This window comes from Pongo abelii, chromosome 2 (genome assembly GCF_028885655.2).
Source record: "Pongo abelii isolate AG06213 chromosome 2, NHGRI_mPonAbe1-v2.0_pri, whole genome shotgun sequence".
Taxonomy (NCBI): domain Eukaryota; kingdom Metazoa; phylum Chordata; class Mammalia; order Primates; family Hominidae; genus Pongo; species Pongo abelii.
Window position 1 is genome coordinate 90,092,299 of NC_085928.1, and position 19,402 is coordinate 90,111,700.

At 41.9% G+C, this 19,402-nt stretch overlaps 1 protein-coding gene across 5 annotated transcripts in view; it reads left to right on the forward strand.

Moving 5' to 3' along the window:
- The window catches only part of PRICKLE2 (prickle planar cell polarity protein 2), a 351,710-nt gene that overhangs the window by 202,807 nt on the left and 129,501 nt on the right, over positions 1-19,402 (forward strand). The window contains exon 1 of one of the 5 annotated variants that reach the window (XM_009238835.3): positions 16,968-17,669. The exons of the other annotated variants lie outside the window; for them this stretch is intronic. The gene's annotated coding sequence lies outside the window, so the exon portion shown is untranslated. Of the gene's footprint in view, positions 1-16,967; positions 17,670-19,402 lie in introns of those variants that run through there. 5 annotated transcript variants of the gene reach the window in all.

Consider the following 19,402-nt stretch of genomic DNA (forward strand, 5'->3'; position numbering starts at 1 on the left):
AGGGTTGGCTAGTTTTATTGTAGAATAAATTGTTACTGTATACTGTAAATGGAAAATTAACTTGTGTAACCAATCAAATGATCTTCGTGATTCTTTGTGGAGCATACCACCCAGATAAGCTGAAGATTTATGTATTTTCTTTTAAAATACCTTTTCTAGGGTAGACAGGGTGGGAAAGAGAGTATAAGTTGAAGAAAGGGGGTTGGGAAGTGATTAGGTAGAGGAATTTCCTTCATGGAAACACTCCTAAGGAAAATGTGCAGTTGGATATGCTGCACTTAGTTCAAGAAACTGAAGTTAAAATGCGAGGCTCTAGCTAGACTGCTAAGAAGGTGACATTAAATATGCCCTTTTCCTTCTTTGAGAAAAAGATCATTATTATTATGTGCACATTATTTATTTATTTGGGGTAGTGTGGGGACAGAAGAAGAGGAAAGAAAAACGGGATGAAGGTGGAAGGCTCCAAATAAGACCTCTGATTCCTTAAGCTGCTTGCAAAAAAGAGAAAAGATAATTAGAAGGCATGCCTGGCATCCCAAGCTTCCCAAAGAACCCTTCAGCTAATCTGAGCAAAATAATATACATGGAGGGATTTCTCTCCACGATCTCTCATTTGCAGGGTATGAGATGGAGAATGAGAGGACTGATGTGGTAGACTGTTATCCATTTTAATTTTAGGACATGTTTAGATACCTGGTGTAGGGAAACAAAACAAAATAAAACATTTTCCCTTGCTTTGGCCAATGCTGAAGGCATGATTGGGGCTGCCGACAATCAGACCCTTCTGTGTTGCCTTCCCAGACAGTACTGCTGACATGCTCTCATAGCATTCCTGTGAAGGAAGCAGAAGAGGGATGATTTCTGCAGCTGGACACAGGAAGAAACAGCCTCTGAGATGGTCAAGGTCTTGCTCAAGTTGCAAAGTCAAGGACAGATCAAGAGCTGTGGCCCTCATCCCTGAATTCTAAACCAGGCTTCATACCATGGTGGTATTGGAGCACTTTAGAGACAATTGAGACGAGGGGGTGGGGATTCATATAGTATGAAGTACTGAAAAGCTGGTAGGTGTTAAAATATACATGCATGCACACATAAGTACATAACCATGTTTTATACATATATACATGTATGTGTATGCAGACATGCATTTATGTCAATATAAGTAGATGAATAAGAGAAACGAGCAGGATAATAAATGTGAACTGACTCTCTGCCCTGGTGTTTCAGAGAGAAGAACTGGGGACTGTGGAAATGTGTAGAATGTGTCCCCACTAAAAGAGAGCTGTATCAGTCAGCTCCAGCTAGTGGCTGCCTCCTAGGAGCTTGAGCTCAGTGTATCCAGATGTTGTTAAGAGGAGCCATTGTATAGGTAGAGAGTTGGGAAACTACAACTTGTAGATGCCTGTTTTGATAAAGTTCTATTGGAATATAGCCATGCCCATTTGTTTGTATACTGTCTGTGACAGCTTGCATTCTATGACAGCAGAGTTGAGTAGTTGTGACAGAGACTGAGTGGCCTTCAGAACCTAACATATATACCACTTGGTCCCTTACAAAGTTTCTCGACCTCTGGTGTAGACCCAATAGTATGCATATGTGGGCCAAATTCCAGCTCCATGCCACCAACTGGCCATCCTGGACCCTCAGAGTCTCCTCTAGCCTCTGCCATTGCTCACCCCTTCCTCCTCTTGACCATAAAAAGCAGTTGTTGGGGATTATTTAGACCATTGGTTCCCCAAATGAAACCTGTGTGCCTAATCCCCTGGAGAGCTTGTGGAAACTCAAATGACCAGACTCCATGCTCAGAGTTACAGATTCTGTAGGTCTGGGTAGGGCCTGAGAATCCACAGTTTAAACAAGTTCACTGGTGATACTGACGCTGCTGGTCCAGGATCATGTTGTGAGAACCACTGGCTCAGACACTCCATGCTGTGGGGGAGATCTCAAAGCACCTGGCCTACCAAGCAAGTGACTAAGTTGTCCAGAGGAGAGGAATTAATTCTGTAGGCCCCATGGGACCGATTCACTGAGGCATTTCATAGCACACACGGGGACTTTAAGCAAAGAATTCTGTGGATCCCTGGAGTCCTGCAGAGTTCCTATATTTCCTCAATTTGAAGAGTATCCCTTGGGCTCCATTCAGGCCCAACTCCATTTAGCCTGCAAAGAGGCATTAGCTGTATATAAAATATTCAGTATTTCCCGTCATTGGTGGTGCTATGCAGAGGGGCTGTAGCTCGTTTAATCCTTCATTCACTGACAAGCACAAGAAACTTGATTAGACCTGGAGTACCTGTTCTTCCAACTGTTTTCCTTGGCCTGGTCAATCTCTTGGTGACCTCATGGCCTCCCCATGTAACTGGCCAAACCCAGGTGTCCCTTATGTCACATTCGACTCAATCCTAGGATGGAATGGAAAGAACAGATTCAGCAGGCTAAATGAAAATTTTATTTATTTTTTGAGACAGGGTCTCTGTCGCACAGGCTGGAGTGCCGTGGTGTGAACACAACTCCCTGCAGCCTCGACCTCCCAGCCTCAAGTGATCCTCCTGTCTCAGCCTCACAAGTAGGTGAGACTGTAGGCACATGCTGCGCTAATTTTTTTTTTTTTTTTTTTTTTTTTTTGGTAGCGATGGGGTTTTGTCATGTTGCCCAGGCTGGTCTCAAACTCCTGGGCTCAAGCAATCTACCTGCCTTGGCCTCCCAATGTACTGGGATTACAGGCATGAGCCACAGCACCAAGCCCTACATGGAAAATTTAAGAACAGTAATAAATAAAAGAAAAAGGAAATCGATTCAGAAATTAGATGGATGCTTACACTTAATAATTATTTTGATTTCTCTGAGCCTCAGTTTTCTTATCTCTGATAAGCAACTATAGGTATAACCTTGAAGGGTTGCTGTGAGGGTTGAATTAGATTTGTGTCTGCAGTAAATGTCACCTACAAATCTGGCTTATAAATCACCTCCCCTCCCCTGTCCCTGTGGCTGGGAGTGCCTGATAGCAATTATCTTAGAGATTCCCAAAGGATTACAGGATTATGGGCCTTCGGAGTGTCTGTGGATAGCACCTGGTGGCTCAGATTTGGCTCTGCCAAAGGATCCCTCCAGGAAGCATCTCCATGTTCCCTGGGCAGCTATCTCCGGCCACTGGCTGACTGTAACTTTCTTTCATTCCTGGTGTTTCTTATTGCAGAATATGTCTCCCCTCATCCCAGCGAGCTGAACCTCCTCTGTGTATCTTTGTTTTGGCCACGCTCCTAACAGCCCTTCCTTCCACAGCTGCCCCAGCTGTGATGAGTTGAGCAGAGGGGACGCTGCCAGCCCCCCGCCCCCCAGCAGGGCTCTGTGTGCTCCATTTAAGGGAAGAGGAATGTGGTGCCTGACGGATGAGTCAGAGGCTGCTACCTCGCCGTGTGGTGTGTGGAGCCGGCTGTGAGGTGCGTGCCTGGCCCCCTCAGAGGAGGGTGCTAAATAATTCGCCAAGGCAGTCTGCTCTGACATCCATCTGGGCCTGTCCCCTGGTGACCCTGAGGATACACCAGCAGGGCTCCTGCTTGCTGTGGCATCTCAGGGAGCTAGAAGAATAAACAGGCAGCCTGAAAACTGCCCTGGCTGTCAGGGATTCCATGGGCTTGGGTTGGGTGGGCTAACTGGTGTCTGCTGATGGCCACTCAAATCAGAGGGCTTCAGATGCCCTCGCTGTACAGAGCAAGATTGATAGTGTTGATACTCAGACTTGATAAACATTTAGTAAGCACCTGCTGTATGTTTGGCAATTTTACCTGCATTACCTCATATAATTCAGAAAACCCATGTGGCAGAGATTCTTAGATGAGACTCAAAGAAGGAAAGTGACTTGTCCCAATTCACACAGCTAATAAGAAGGGGTAGGGAGAGAACTTGCCTTACCCCACCTCCTGCCTGACACAGTGCCTGTTATCCAGAGGTCCCTGGCAACAGGGGACCTTTTCTCCCTCTTCCAGACACTGGCTCTCTTGGTGATTCAGACCCCTACATGTTAGTCCTAATACTACCAAGTTTTCTTTTTTCTTTTCTTTTTTTTTTTTTTTTTGAGACGGAGTCTCGCTCTGTTGCCAGGCTGGAATGCAGTGGCGTGATCTCGGTTCACTGCAACCTCTACCTCCTGGGTTCAAGTGATTCTCCTACCTCAGCCTCCCGAGTAGCTGGGACTACAGGCAGGCACCATCATGCCCAGATAATTTTTGTATTTTTAGTAGAGATGGGGTTTCACCATGTTGTCCAGGCTGGTCTTGATCTCCTGGCCTCGTACCTGCCTGCCTTGGCCTCCCAAAGGGCTGGGATTACAGGCTTAAGCCACCCCACCCAGCCAATACTACCAAGTTTTCTAAAAGGAAGCACATTGTGGTATATAACTAAACCTCTTCTGTTCATTTCAACTGTTTCAGGTTCTGATACCTGCTTCTTATAGTCTGGACCCTGCTTTGGTCTGGTCCTCCCCTGATCAAGATGGTGGCTGCGAGGCCATTTTCAAAATGATGGCCTTGTCCACTGAACTTCTTGCCCTCAGGGAAGGTTGACAGTCTTCAGGCAGAATTCCCAGAAACCTCCTGCAGGGTTTGAGTTAGCTTAGGGGTGGAAGAGTGAAAGACAGACTTGGAGGAGGAGAATGATGGACAAACAAACAAGAAAGGGCTTTTTCTCAACCTGGCAAGCCAAGAGGAGTTAGTTCTGCAGTTCTAGGAAGGTAACTTTTGTACAATACATCACACAGAATTTACCTTCATGGCCACTGTCTCCTTATGATATGGACAGGAGGCAGGGAAATACTAGGCAGAAAAGGGTGGGGCCCCCCGGTGAAGCCCTACCCTCAAGCCTGGATGCGTGGCCCCAAGTGAGAACATGCATTCCTGTTTTCCTGCCGAAATTTTGCCTTTTCCAAAACTAACCTAGCCTGCCCTGCCTCCCATCCTGTACCCATAAAAACCCCAGGCTCCACTGGCAGAGGAGCAGGGCAGAGAGGTGGAGTGGCAGAGTGGCAGGAAAGGAGAGAAGAGAAGGAGCTGAATGTCCAAGAGAAGCAACTTGATTTCAGAGGGATGGCTTGGCAGTGGGACCTCGGAGAAGAGTTTGGCTGGAGATGGCCAAACTCCAGGGGAAGACTACCTTCCCACTCAATCCTCTTTCCAGCTCCCCATCCCACTGAGAGCCACTTTCATTAGCAATAAAATCCTCCACATTTATTATCTTCAGTTCATTTGTGCAACCTGATTCCTGCTGGATGCCAGACAAGGACCGGGGTGCAGATGCAAGAGGCAGTCACACTGACCCTCCACTGAGCTAACACTTAAGCCATCCACAGATGCCAAAACTAAAAGAGCACATTGTAACATATGCTCTCTGGAGCTCTGGGGCTCATAGACAATCCCTAGACACTGCTGTGGGCTTGCATGGAGTTCTCCTCCTGCCGATTGCCCAGAAGTGCTCGTCCTGGCCTCTGAACCCACTCACCTGCGTGCTCCCCATCCTGTGAGGGGTTGAGAGCTGTAGGCTGAGTAAATGAGCCAACCCCTTCATGAGTCCCACAAAGGGGTTAAGGGAACTATCCCATTTCACTCAGATGCAGAGATCACCCCAGCATGATAAGTGGGAAGATCTATGATTACTGTTTGGCAGATAATAATAGTACCTTACACTTACTGAGCACTCCTGGTGTATTTGACACCATACAAAGTGCTTTGTGAAGATATTACAATTGTCACCATCATTCACGTTTTTCAGAGGAGGCTTCTGAAGAGCAGAGAGGTTAAATAACTTGTCCAACATCACACAGACAGCAAGAGCCATAGCCCAAGGATCAAACACAGACTTCTTAATTCTAATACCAGGGTGAGTTCCATTATAGCAGGACTTTCTTTCAAACCAAGATAAATTAGATGTCCTTTGTTTATTTATAGCAAGTTATTTATAGGTCTTATGGAATATTTAAGATTGGAGGGAACAGAGCTAGGATCCAGTTCAATGGTTTGAGGGATATGTAAGCTGTAGCTACATTCCTCATTCTCTTTTTTTCATCAGTCACTTGGCTAATGAAATTCACAGATGTGACAGTGTCCCTATGCTGTGATTAGCTTGGGTTACTAATTGTCATAACCATGGATACAGAACATCAGCTGTGGCAGTTTATGGTTGGCTATGGCATACATAGGATAGGCTGTGGGTCATGGGCATTTCTTCTTTCATTTCTTTATTCAACCCATATTTATTGAGGACCTACTATGTGCCAGGTATTTTTCTGGGCCCTGGGGATAGAGGGCTGAATAAAACTGACATAATAAAGCAGCATAAACAAGTAAAACATATCGTGATCTAAGTATGCTAAGTGTTGGGCATCAACTTCCAGTATGGCAGTGTGAGGAGCATGGTAGACTCTTTAATCAAAACAATCATTTGCTGAAAATTATTTTAAAATACAAGCAACCATTTAAAGTTTCTGGAAATTGTCCCAAGGGTATACAGCAAATGGAAAAACACAAGGAAATCTAAATCTTGGTAAGAAGAGTGAGAGTCTGTGGCATTTTAACCATGATCCTCTCTTCTCCAGGTACCCCAGCCACGTACTGCCCCTCCCCTCCTACACATACACAACACAGATCAGTGTGATGGAAACTCCACTCTGGGTGTGTTCAGCCAAGCAGATTGGGCTCTTTCTCCACCTAGCTTCTAGTCTAGGGCTACGCTTTCACACTGGGAGGGGCAGCCTCAAAGACTGGCAACACCCTACCCTTGAAAAGGAAGCCAGCTTTCATCAGATCAGACTGTGGAACAATTTATGCCAAAAGGAATTGTCAAAACAATAGAACAATCAGCTGGTGATTAGTGGAGGTTAACTGTTGGGTGTGATATCAATAGGAAAACTGGTCTCAGGCCCTCCAAGGAGGGACATCAGAAGCTGCACACTGCCAGGGAAACAGACTTCGCTCAACTTGGCTACCTAGCCACTAGACAAATAAGCAAACAACAACAAAAAGCTCCAGAAGGGGGACAGGGCGGTGGTGCACAGTCAATATCCAGAATTGCTATAATATAGTATCTACAATGTCCATTTTTCAACAAAATATTTTGAGACATGCAAAGAAACAGAAAAGTGTGACCTATATACAGGAAGAAAACAAAAGTAACTGCCCGTGAGAGGGTCCAAATGTTGGAGCAAGCAGGCAAAGACTTCAAAGCAACAATTATAAATGTGTTCAAAGAACTACATGAAACTTTCTAAACAATTAAAGGAAGGCATGATGACAGCATCTCATCAAATAGAAAATATCAATGAAGAGAAATTGTTAGAAAAGAATTATAAAAATGAAAATTTTGAGTTGAAAAGTATAATAACTGGAATGAAAAATTGACTAGAGGGGTTCAAGAGTAGATTTAATTTGGTAGAAGAAAAAAATTGGCAAATTTGAAGGTAGGTCAATAAAGATTGTGTACTCTGAAGAGCAGAGAAAAGAGAGTGAAAATAAATAAACAGAGCTCCTAAGAATGTGAGATACCATCAAGCACACCTACATATGCTTACTGGGATAAGTAGAAGAGGAGAGAGAAAAAGCTGAAAAAATATTTGAAGAAATAATGGTAGAAGACTTCCGAAGTCTCATGAAAAATATTAGTCTACACATCCAGGAATCCAAAGTACTCCAAGTAGGTAAGCTCAAAGAGATTCACACTCAAACACGTCATAATCAAAATGTTGAAAGACAAAAAGAAAATCTTGAAAACCGCAAGAGGAAACAACTCATCACATACAAGGGAACCACAGCTGACTTTGTAGTTCTGGCACAGACCTAGAAGAATGCTCTTAAAAAGCAGAACTGAAGTACTAGGGAAAAAAGAAAAAATAGATAAATGAACTTTATCAAAATTAAAAATCTTTATGCTTCAAAGACACTATCAAGAAAAAGAATCTACCCCACATGATGGGAGAAAACATTTATAAATCATATATCTAATAAGGGACATGTTCCCAGAATATACAAGGAACTTTTATAACTTACTAATTTTAACACACGTATGCCCGATTTTAAAATGAGCAAAAAATTTGAATATACATTTCTCCAAAGAAGGTATGCAAATAGCCAACACACATATGAAAAGATGTTTAACATTATTAGCCATTAAGCAAATGCAAATCAAAACCACTATGAGGTATTACTTCATACCCACTAGGATGACTATAATAAAAAAGACAATAACAAGTTTTGGCAAAGATATGAAGAAATGGGAAGCTTCAGATATCACTTGTGAGAATGTGAAACTGGAGTAGCACTTTGAAAAACTGTTTGGTGGTTCTATGAAATGTTAAACCTAGAGTTATATGACCCAGCAATCCCACTACTAGATATGTATCCAAGGAAAATAAAAAGCATGCATCCCTACAAAAACTTATACATGAATGTTCATAGTAGCATTATTTATAATAATAAAGAGTAGAAACAACCCAAATATCCATCAATTGATGAACAGATGAATATGATGTATATTAGTACAATGGAATATTACTCTGTCATAAAAAGAATGAAATTCTGATATAAGCTACAGAATGAACCAAAAATACACTAGGTGAAAAGCCAGGCACAAAGGGCCACATATTATATGTTTCCACTAATATAAAATGTCAAGAATAGGCAACTCTATAGAGACAGAAAATAGATTAGTGTTTGCCTAGGCCTGGAGTGGTGGGACAAGTAGGGAGTGACTACTGCTTACTAGAGGGTTTCTTTTTGAGTTGAAGAAAGTTTTAAAGTTAGATTGTGGTGATGGTTGTACAACCCTATGAATATACTTAAATGGGTGAGCTGTATAGTATATGAATTATATTTCAATATAACTCTTCTTAAAAGAATCTAAGGAGAAAAATAAAGTAGGGAATGGTTTGGCCATGTTAGGAAGATGCCGAAAGGATGACAATCTCAGATAGGATGGAAAGACTTAGACCTCACCAAGGTGACATTAGACTTGAAATGGTGACAGAGCAATCCACATGACTTTCTGCAGGAGGAATATTCAGACAAGTGCAAAGACCAGGAGGCACACATGTGTCTGGCATGTTTGAGGGCCAGTGTTCACGTGACAGGAAGGGAGACAGTAGCAGGAGATAGTGTCGGAGAAGCAATAGGACCTAGATCTCCAGGAACTTAGTCTGAGATGAGCAGCATCACCAATGTAGTCTTGAGCAGAAGCATGGCATGCTGTAATGTTTGTTTTCAGAGAATCAAGATGACTGCAGTTTTGTGAATAGACTGAAGGGGAGCAATAATAGACCAGGTAGGAGGCAAGAGTTGATGGTGACTTGGAACTTCATCCAGGAGAGAAATGGCAGTGGCATGGACCAGTGTGATAATGGTGGAGGAAAGATGTTAGATCCTGTGTATATTTTGACAGTAGAGCTAACAGGATTTGCCAAGGGCTGGAAAATGTTCAGTGTCAAGGACCATATAGTAAATGTATTAGGCTTTGCAGGCTGTACATTCTCTGTTACAATGACTCAACCCTGCCATTGTAGCATGAATGCAGCCATAGATAGCACATAATGAATGGTCATGATTGTGTTCCAATAAAAGTATTTGCAAAAACGGGAAGCAAACCAGATTTGGCCTGTGGGATATAGTTTGTCAACCTCCTCTGGATTAGATGTCAGGGGTGAAGGATGGCTCAAAGGTATTTGTTCTCATCCATTGGGAGTGTGGAGTTGCCATTAACTGAGACAGCAAAGACTACAGATGGAGCAGATTGTGGGGGATATGGTGTGGACTCAATTGGGAATTAAGAGATGGAGATGTGACATAGGCAGTTGGTCTTGAGATCATGGAAAAGGTCTGGCCTTGAGTCATCAGCCTAAAGGTGTGTTTAAGACCCTACCCTAGACCAGAGAAGCAAATGTAGATATACAGGAGTCCCAGGACTGAGCCGCAGGTTCTCCAGCACTAAGCTGTCAAGGAGATGAGCATGAGCCAGCAAAAGAGCCTGAGAAGGAGCAGCCAGAGGGTAGGAGGGAAAGCAGGAGAATGTGGCATCCTGGAAGCAAAGCTAAGAAGGGTTTCAGTGAGCTGAACTCCATCCTTTCCTTTCCCACTCAAAAGAGTATGTTGGAATGCAAATGAACAGAGAGATATTCTTACAGGAATAACCCTGAAATTCCTCTAATTTCTAGATTAGAAGAAGCATTGTCAAGCTTTTTATTAATTCAAAAAATGTTCATTAGCTGTCAGGCCACAAAGCAGTAGGTCCTTTGAATAGAATGGTGAGCCACAAAAGGCATGGTCTCTGCTCTTAGGCCACATAGAGTCTGGTTAGTAAGAGAGAGAGGTTAATCACATAATCGTTAACATTGACCAAGGATGGATCATCCTAACTAACCAAGGATGTAGAACTGTGAACCAGAATGAGAGTCCTAAGGGAAAGGACACACATCTAAGAGTGCAACACTCTATGTATTCTTCCCTTGTACAAAGGAATTGATCTAATCTGATGGCCCAGGGAACCTCCTGTATTTTTCTGTTTTTAATAATACATTATTTCCCACACTTCACACCCTAACGGGAACACACCTGGTTTTCATTTTTGTTTTTGTTTTTGTTTTTGTTTTTAGAAGAAATTTGTGATCCTCTGAAGTAAAGGAAAGAATATGGGTTTTGTCATCAGACCCAAGACCAAACTTCAGCTGTGGACCCCTGCATCATTCTTTTATCCTCTTTGGACCTCTGCGTCTTCATCTGTATGATAGGGGATAATAAATGCTACATTTTTGGTTTATGGTGAGGACTAAATGAGATAAAGTATGCAAGATGTCTGGTATGTCCAGTCCTCCTCATTCCTTTAGGAAAACAATATTTCAGTTTGTACATCTGTGATATTTTGTAGTAATAATTTTTCTTGAGCAGATCTTTATTGCCAGTTTGCTACTTTATGAGGCAGAGAGTTTTTTAGCCTTTTTCTAGGATATCATTCATTTTACCAATGTTCTCTTCCAAGAGAAACATGTAGGAACCTGAGTGTTCATATTTAGGGAATACTGAAAAACCAAAGCATCCCTGTACAGATCTTTGTTGTTCTCCTAGTCCTTTACATAAAGAAAATTCAGGTTTCAGCTGTTTAATGAAAATTAGTAGTTCCCAAAAGCTGCCATTATAAGTGCAGCTTTTTTTGTCTAAGAAAAAACCATTTGCTAGCACACCATGTCAGTTTAACAATATTTTCATGGAAATGTGCAATGGTATGCCTGGTGAAATCATTGATGCAATCTTTAATCTTTTTGTGGGGAGGGAGCAAAATCTTTAGCACTCTTTCATTTTGATGTACACAGTCTAGCCTGTCCATATTTCTCATTTTAATTAATGTAATTAAAAGAGGATAAAAGGCTGTGTTAAAATTTTGTGTGTTAGATTATTGGGATCAAGAATAATTAAAATGTATGAAATGTGACAGATTCCTAAGATGACAGGGAAAAAGGAAGGCCCCTTTTCTGAATTTGAAGTGTACCAAATTATTTTTCACAAGATTTAGAAATGTCCGTGGATAAGAAGCGTTTATGATACGGAATCTTCACAAATGGACAAGACAGAAGGCTTGAGGGGGTGCTTGTCATTATGTTATCATGAACAATTTTATCATTTATATTTGCAGCTCTCCTTCCTGTTGCCTTCTTTGGAAACCAAGTGGAGAATAATATTGATTTAACACTTACTATATGCTAAGTACTCTACAAAGTACTTTATATATCTCAGTTCATCTAATCTTACCAAAGCCTTTGATAAAGAGATGTCTCCATTTTATAGTTGGTGAAACTGAGGCATAGAGGTGAGGTAGCTGTCATCTGCTAGGTCATGCTGCTAGGAGGTAATCGAGCCAGATGTGAATTCAGGTCTTTTTTGTTGGAGTTTTTCAATGACAATACTCTGCTTTTGCAGGAGGCAGATTATCAGTATGGATTAGAAATTGGCTAGAAACTGTTGAGGATAATACTTTTGAGCATTTCTTTTTTATGAATGCAGCTCCACCTTTGTGGGTGCCTCATGCATCTTTACCTACATTGTAGAAGCTTCACATATTTCAAATATTTATTTTCTGTATGGTTACATGGGTTGCCTGTTGTTGCTTGAAAGTTAATTAAAATTTACAATATTTTCTTTTTCTTTGTTCTGAGGTAAAACAGATGCAACTTTGATCTCTAATACTCATTTAGGACTATCATAGTTTTTTACATGTTAAACATTCCTTTGTTTAAAGGCATTATGTGTTTAATAGATTGTATTTTGTTTTGTTTAATGTCTTTACATAGCACAAATTAAAATGGACAGCTATGGCAGACATTACTGGGGTCCTCCATTGTCTGTTTTCCCTGTTCTTTGTGAGCATACAGTTCCCAGCCTCCTTGCAGCTGGGTGAGGTCATGGGACTAGTTTGACCACTAGAAGTGATATCATTCATCTCCAGGCTGAGGCACCTAAAAGCCTTTTCAGTTCTCTCTTCTGCTGTTGTTGTAACTTGGAAATTATTTACTGAGATCACAGAGGCACAAGAAGGAAGCAGAGTAGATCCCTGAGTTGCTACTTAGAATGGAGTACCTGGAAAGCCTCTGGGCCTCCAACCAACTTTGCCTGAGAGAGAAATCAAACTTTCTTGTGTTAAGCCATTGACATCTGGGATCATATGTTACTGCATCATCACCTATGCTAGACCAACTTACATGACAATTCTTTGTCAGCCTCCTCTCCCACATTTACTTTATTAGACTTTGAAATCTAAATATCAGGATTACTCTTGAGTAAAATATTTAAAAGCATGCACACACACAAATGCACACATTTGAAAAGGGAAACCTTATTAGATGAGTGGTTTGAAACTTTGGTAATATCCCTTACAACAATTAGAATTTCCCAATAGAAGGGCCAGAAGGTAGTAGTCTAAATGAGCTAGGATGAGTGATGTCTATCTTTTTAAAGTTCTCCAAAAACTGAAACACTGCCATTTCCTTGAGTGACCCATGTCAGTTCTTATCTCAATATTCAGAAGTCTTCCTTAGGTCCAAGAAAGATTTTAAATGACCTAAAGAGGAATTTAGGACCCTCTTTAGGTCGTTTAAATCCATTCCTTCTTATTTTATGCCCGTAGAAACAGAGATTTAAAACTTGTTCACTGCAGCCTTCCTCATTACAGCTCTTCATCTAGGAGGCTACCACCCTTCCTGTCACTTACCCTTCCCTTCTGTAACCTGACCAGTAGAGATATACTTGACCTTTCCCTGTAATCCTCTAACAAGATGCTGCCTAAAGCTGTCTAGAATGGAAAGATGATTTGATTTTCCAGCATGTATGGAGCTGTCTCTTTGTTATTACCTGCCAGTGTCATGTTGGTGCTGTTTTGCTGTCTTGTGTCCATGCAGGCGTCTCTTAATTCTGCATTTGTGTTCATAATTTTCCTTCCTACTCATGTTCTTCTTCCTGCCTGGAACACCTCTAGCAGAAGGTGAATTTGACTAAGGTCAAATTTTTGCAGTCTTTTTATACTTCTGGATTTTGTGACATGTTTAGTAAGGCCTTCCCCCACTATAAAATTGTTTTTTAATTCCAAAAAAGTAAAAGCGTTTTTGACCTTGGGCCTGACCCAGATCATACTTTTCCTGGTTCCGATCACCTCTGCCATAATTAATTTTGTCTTCCTTGTCCTTTCTCCTATATACTATATGCAATTATGGTCATTTGTATAAATATCCTATCATTCTACCTAAACAGAAAGTTCTGAAGGTCGACAGTTGCATCCTTGTCTCCTGACAAGAGTGTCCTCTGCTTCACAAATCCCTAATAAACATTTGGTTGAGTTTCTCATATGTATTACCTGTTCTTCCCTGCCTTTACTCGCATGAAGTTTGCTGTCATGAATGTGGAATTTCACTGTTTTTTAGAAAAACAGTATGAGTTTTGTTCCTATTTACTAGGTCTCCGAAATTTTTAAAGTAGTTTTTTCTCACTTTGTCTAATACCTACCAGTATAATTTCTAAAAATCCTCATTAGAATGGTCTCCAGGAAGAAAATAATGACCACAGGGAATTAACAGTCTGTGGATTTTGTAATTTTAATATTCTGTGTAAGTGTGATGCATAGATATCCAGCTTCCTTATCACCAAGCTGAGCTCACAGAGCGTGTGCTGGCAAAAGGACTTGGGCAGCGTGCTTTTGTGCCATCCCTCTCTTGAATGCAATTAGGCCTTTGAGGACTCTGCATGCCTCCTACCATAACACACACCCCATTCTACTCTAATTGCCTACTTAATTGTCTTCTCTCTGATTGCCAAGCTCTTTTAAGGCAGGATCCATGTGTATCTTGGTCACCATGTTGTCCCCAGACCCTAACACAGTGACTGGCAAATAGTAGGAGCTTATTTAATGAGTGAATGGATATATGAATGAATGGATGAAGCATGTATTCATCTCAAAAATATAGTTGTCTTGTCCTGGTGTATAGTTTCAGAAGAGGGGGCCCACCTCTTGGTCTTTTTTACTCCTTTATTTCCTAGATTCATAGCAATTCAAAGCATTTGTATTGTATCATATGGAAAATGGCATATCAGTGGCTCACCCACATTAGATGGAACTTTGAGATATGCTCTAGGAATAAAGATGATTTTGCAGTCTTCCCTTTACCGCTTTCTCCCCACCTTTTGAATTTTAACTGGTTACTTAACTAATTTGCGCTGAAGTTAATGGTGGAAGCATGATTGCTTCTATTAATATTACCAATAACTAACACTTCTTGAGTGTTTGCTATGTACCAGGCTCAGTGTTAAATGTTTCACATTAATTCTCATTGGATTCTCCCAATGGCCCCATGAAGGTAGGCACTATCATTATGCCCTAGGTTACATGTAAGGACCTCAGGCCTCAAGTCATAGACCTAGCAAGTGTCAGAGCCAGAGTCTGACCCCAGGCAATCCATTTTAGACTCCATGTTATGGTGTTAATTCTTATGAAGTTGGTAGTCAAGTGTCACATCTGTTCCAGGTGAAGATTAATCTCTTGCTATGTTTCAGCTGTCTTATTTCATTGTTGATCACCTGTGAATTGCCTCTTATATGACCATGCTGATCATGAGTAGATTAGAGAGTAGTGTACCCATTTTTAAGAAACTGAGGCATGGAAAGTTGAAGTGACTTGTTCGTGGCCACACTGGGTTAGAATGTCACTGCTTCCACTTGGCTATTGGGGGCCCCAAACTGTTAGATTTGTTAATTGACTTTTTGAAGGATATTGAAGTCTGGGGAGACCATCTCCCTCCCTACACGCTCTGAGTTTTGTGTGATGGAAACTGAAGGCTGAGTGTTATTCATTTGCTTGTATTTTATTTCTCTTACTGAGAAGTTATTCCGGGTCTCGTGATTTTCACCATGAAATGTCTTCTGGGAACTAGAGAGAAGCATTCTGAAAGAAGTTATTAAGCATTATTAATACAATTACGTACAACAAAAGACATAATTTAACTTTCCCACATCCAACAAAGAAATTCATTTGAAGCTTCAGGAACTCCAGCTGGAAGGGCAGAGCTCATCAGAGTGGGTTCCCCAGGCGGGGGAGTGTGGGCAAGGAGCCGTGCTAGCTGCTTTGTCCTTTGGGACACTTCTGTGCATGATGGGATATTCCTCACTCCCAGCCTCCCCAACCTTTCCCTCACCCTTCACTTTCGCTCACAGTGCTTCCTTATCACAGGCACAGAGTCCAGAATATTGCCTGGCTCTTGCCTGTCTCCTGGCCCGGGATACTGCACAGGCAGCATTGAAGGAATATATGATTTTAAACAATTAAAGATGACCATGGAAATACTCAGATCCTAGGAACAGTGATCAGCCTAGTAGATAGTATGCCTCGGTGAATTTTTCTAACTTCATTCAAAATATCAGAAATAGCTATTGAGTATGTGATATTGTGTTAATCTTCAGCATAGTTCTATTCAATATTTTAGTTTGTTTAATTGCAGTAGCCCATAAGGTCCTTGAAAGCAGAGACTGTGTTTATACCCAGTTTTTAGAGCTGTGAATGGCATAGAGTATGTGCTCAGTAAATATTTATTGAATGAGTGAATGGTACAGATGAGGTTATTGAAGATCCCACAAGTTAAGTTACTTGCCTAAGATCATACTGCTAGCAGGAAGGCAAGGTAGGATTTGAACACAGGGCTCTCCAAATGTATAGATTCCTTTCTTCCAGATCGCTTGGTTAGGCTGCCTAGTGGTGTAGAAAAATGGAGATCGGAGACCCAAAAGGTATTCAACACAAGCTCTATCTGAGGTCTAGGAAATGCGGGTTCTGACCCATCCTTGCTGAAATCCTGGTGTGACTTTAGAAAAGTCCTTTCTCCAGTTGTCTCCATTTTCTAATCTGTAAAATGAGGAGATGGAAGCAATGCTCTCTGAGGGTCTCAGGGTCTTCAGATGCCCCTGGGAAGGTTTATGCTTTGTCTTCTTCTGCATGCGCTTGGAATTGAGTAAGGGGTTAAAGGGCAGCTGACTAACTCACCACCCAAGCACATGAGGAAAGGAGTCACTTGTGCTTTATTTCAAGGTGCACAAAAACTCAAAGGTGACATAGTCTCAGGCCAAAAAACAAGCAACACCCCAAAATGAAAGTTGAAGAGAGAAGAGAAAGAAAAAAAAAAAAAAAAAGGAGAGGCATTTGAAGGCTTGGCACAGCATTTAATTTAAAAAAGAGTGCTCTGATTCCACTCCTAGGTTGGTGCAGCATATAACCTGAAACAGGCGTTCAGGTTGATAATTGTGCCCAGATCTGAACCTTGGCACATAAGAGCACAGCTTTTAAGAAGAAAAAAAATAGGCATGTGTCTTTAAAGCCTCTCTTCTTATATGTGATTTTTTTCATGCTCATTTGGAGGTTACGTAGCTGGGCCTTTGCATCCAGCAAAGGCTTCCTTCCCCTCTCCCTGGCTTGGGGATTATTGATTTGGAAGGCAAGGCTAATTTACATGTAAATAAATCTCAGCACTGGGCAGCGGGATGGGACGTCCAGATGCCGTGACTGACTTGCTGACATCACAGCTTCATTAGCATGCGGAGGATGCAAGCACTGCAACAGCGACTTCTCAGGCACCACCAGCAGCGCCACCGACAGTTATTATTATTTTTTGACCAAGCAGCACATTTCCTGGTTCAGTGGCTTGAGCTCTGTGAGCAGCTGACTAGTCACCCCGGGTCTGGCTCAGGATCAGCTGGTGACGCTGAGGCTGGAGTCTGTGACTTCTTCCTTCAGATTGTCATGAAGAAGGGGAGTTAAGAGGAAACTGGAGGTCCTCCGGAAGGCGATCTGAGCACTCAGGCTGATCTAGAGGAAGAGTAGAAGTCATACTTTTTTTCCCTGCTTGGTGAATTCTCCAGCAGAGTCTGGATCCAGCAGTGCTGTTTTCCCTGAGGGAATGTGGAGCAGCTCGGCTTGAGTCTGTTGCCAGCTTCAGGAAGGGTTCAGACTGAAAAGGGGGTTTGAGGAGAAGATGCTTTGGCTGCCTGAGGTCCTGCTTGCGTTCTTAGAAGTCAGACCCAGGGAGAAAGTGAACTGGGACAATTGACAAGCTCCAAGGGTCTGGCAGAAGCTTCCTCTGAGACTGGGCATTTCATCCTCCCTGGAGGTGGGTAAGAAATTTGCTGTAATTCACAAATTAAACAGCAGTGTATTTTCTAAGGAGGATGAGAAAGCCAGATCTAGGGCCTTTGCATTGGGGGAGGATATTGGGGCTTCGTTTTCTTGGCCAGGTAGCATTTTTGGTGGCCCTGCGACCCCTGTTGCCTTTTCTATGCTTATTAGAAAGCTCAATTACAAAGTGTTATGTCACAGCTCTAGGGAGTCCTGAAGAAACGCTTAAATCTTGATGCTTAAGAAGAAGCAGCGTTTCTCTAAAAGTGTAGCTTTCTTTAAAAAACCATAATAATATGGGGAAAGGAGCTAACAGACCAAATACCTGATAGTGTTCATGCACAGTACTCATTTCAACACATGATGTCGGAAACCATTAGGGGATCTGAGGAACAAGGACTTAGCTGAGACTTCCAGGTAAAGAAATGGCTTTCAAATTATTTAGGTTTAATTTTAGACACTGCTTTCAGATTAGAAATGGTGACAGAGCTTCAGAATATGACTGCATAGCCTGGCTGAAACACATGATTTGGTTTGCCCTCTACGCTGGGTTTCTTGAGGGAGTGATCATAGTTAGTTCTCCTCACTCTTGGCTTCTCGAAAACCAATCATAGCATTACTAATTTGCCATGGGGGTCTTGCAATGAAATACAGATTTTTAATCCCGTGGTTTTTTGTTATGTGGTCTTGGACTATGCTGGGGTCCAGTGGGACTTTTATGAATCATAAATAATCCAGGCTGGGCCAAATCATACCGAGGTTAGCGATCCATACCAGATGTGATGCCATCCGCTTGTCCAAATGTGGCTGTTGTCTAACTTAGGCACATAGATTATTTCCCCAGTGAGAGAGTTCTGCTTCCCATATCAATGCATGTATGAGCACAGTCAGGGGAGGGCTCCAGTGTGCCATGAATATGTAGGCATAGACTGCCGTGTACTGAATCTGCAGCTGGTAAGGCTGTGATTTGCTTCGCCTGCACATCTCTTCCCAAAGAGTGTTTTAAACCATCTCAGTGAGACTTAAACTAAATGAAGCAGCCTTGCCTCTTTGCTAGAGGCCAAATTGGCTGCTGTAATCCTGCTCCTCAGAAGGCTTACTGCCTGCTGATGGCTTTCACAGATGGGTCAGGATGAGTGTCCCCAAGGGCTCCAGAGTAAGTCACAACTTTGACATAATTACCATATTTTGGAAATTTGGATTTTAATGCCTTGAGTGCTTATAAAGGTTTTGCCTTTCCATCAAATGCTCCCTCCCCTTGGGAATTCTGTTTTTCATGTAAAAATTAAAACATACTGGTTCCATCGGGCATCTCAGTCTATAAAGATTCACGGGGCAGCCAGAAATAGTAAAATAGCATTGTTTGAAATGGTGTGTTTATAAAGATTTACCCATGAAATGTGAGGGAAAAAAATAGAAATAGAGGAAGAAAGATGCATTTATGGAAGCTTAAAGAATGAGAAGGGAACTTAGAGGTTAGATAGTATGAGATGATATTTATCCTGGGCTCAGACTCTGGAGTTGGAAAGAGCTGAAGATACTTAGAGCTACCCATTCCTTTCAGTAAAGTGGAGAGAGCAATGGAATCTATAGTTAAGGTGATAGGTGTAAGGATTTAATGAGATGACCTATGCAGAGCACAGTGGCAGCCACATAGTAAATATTCAGTAAATATTAGCTGCTGTTGTTGTTGTTGTTATTGTCATTGTTACCATTTTGTCATTATCATCAT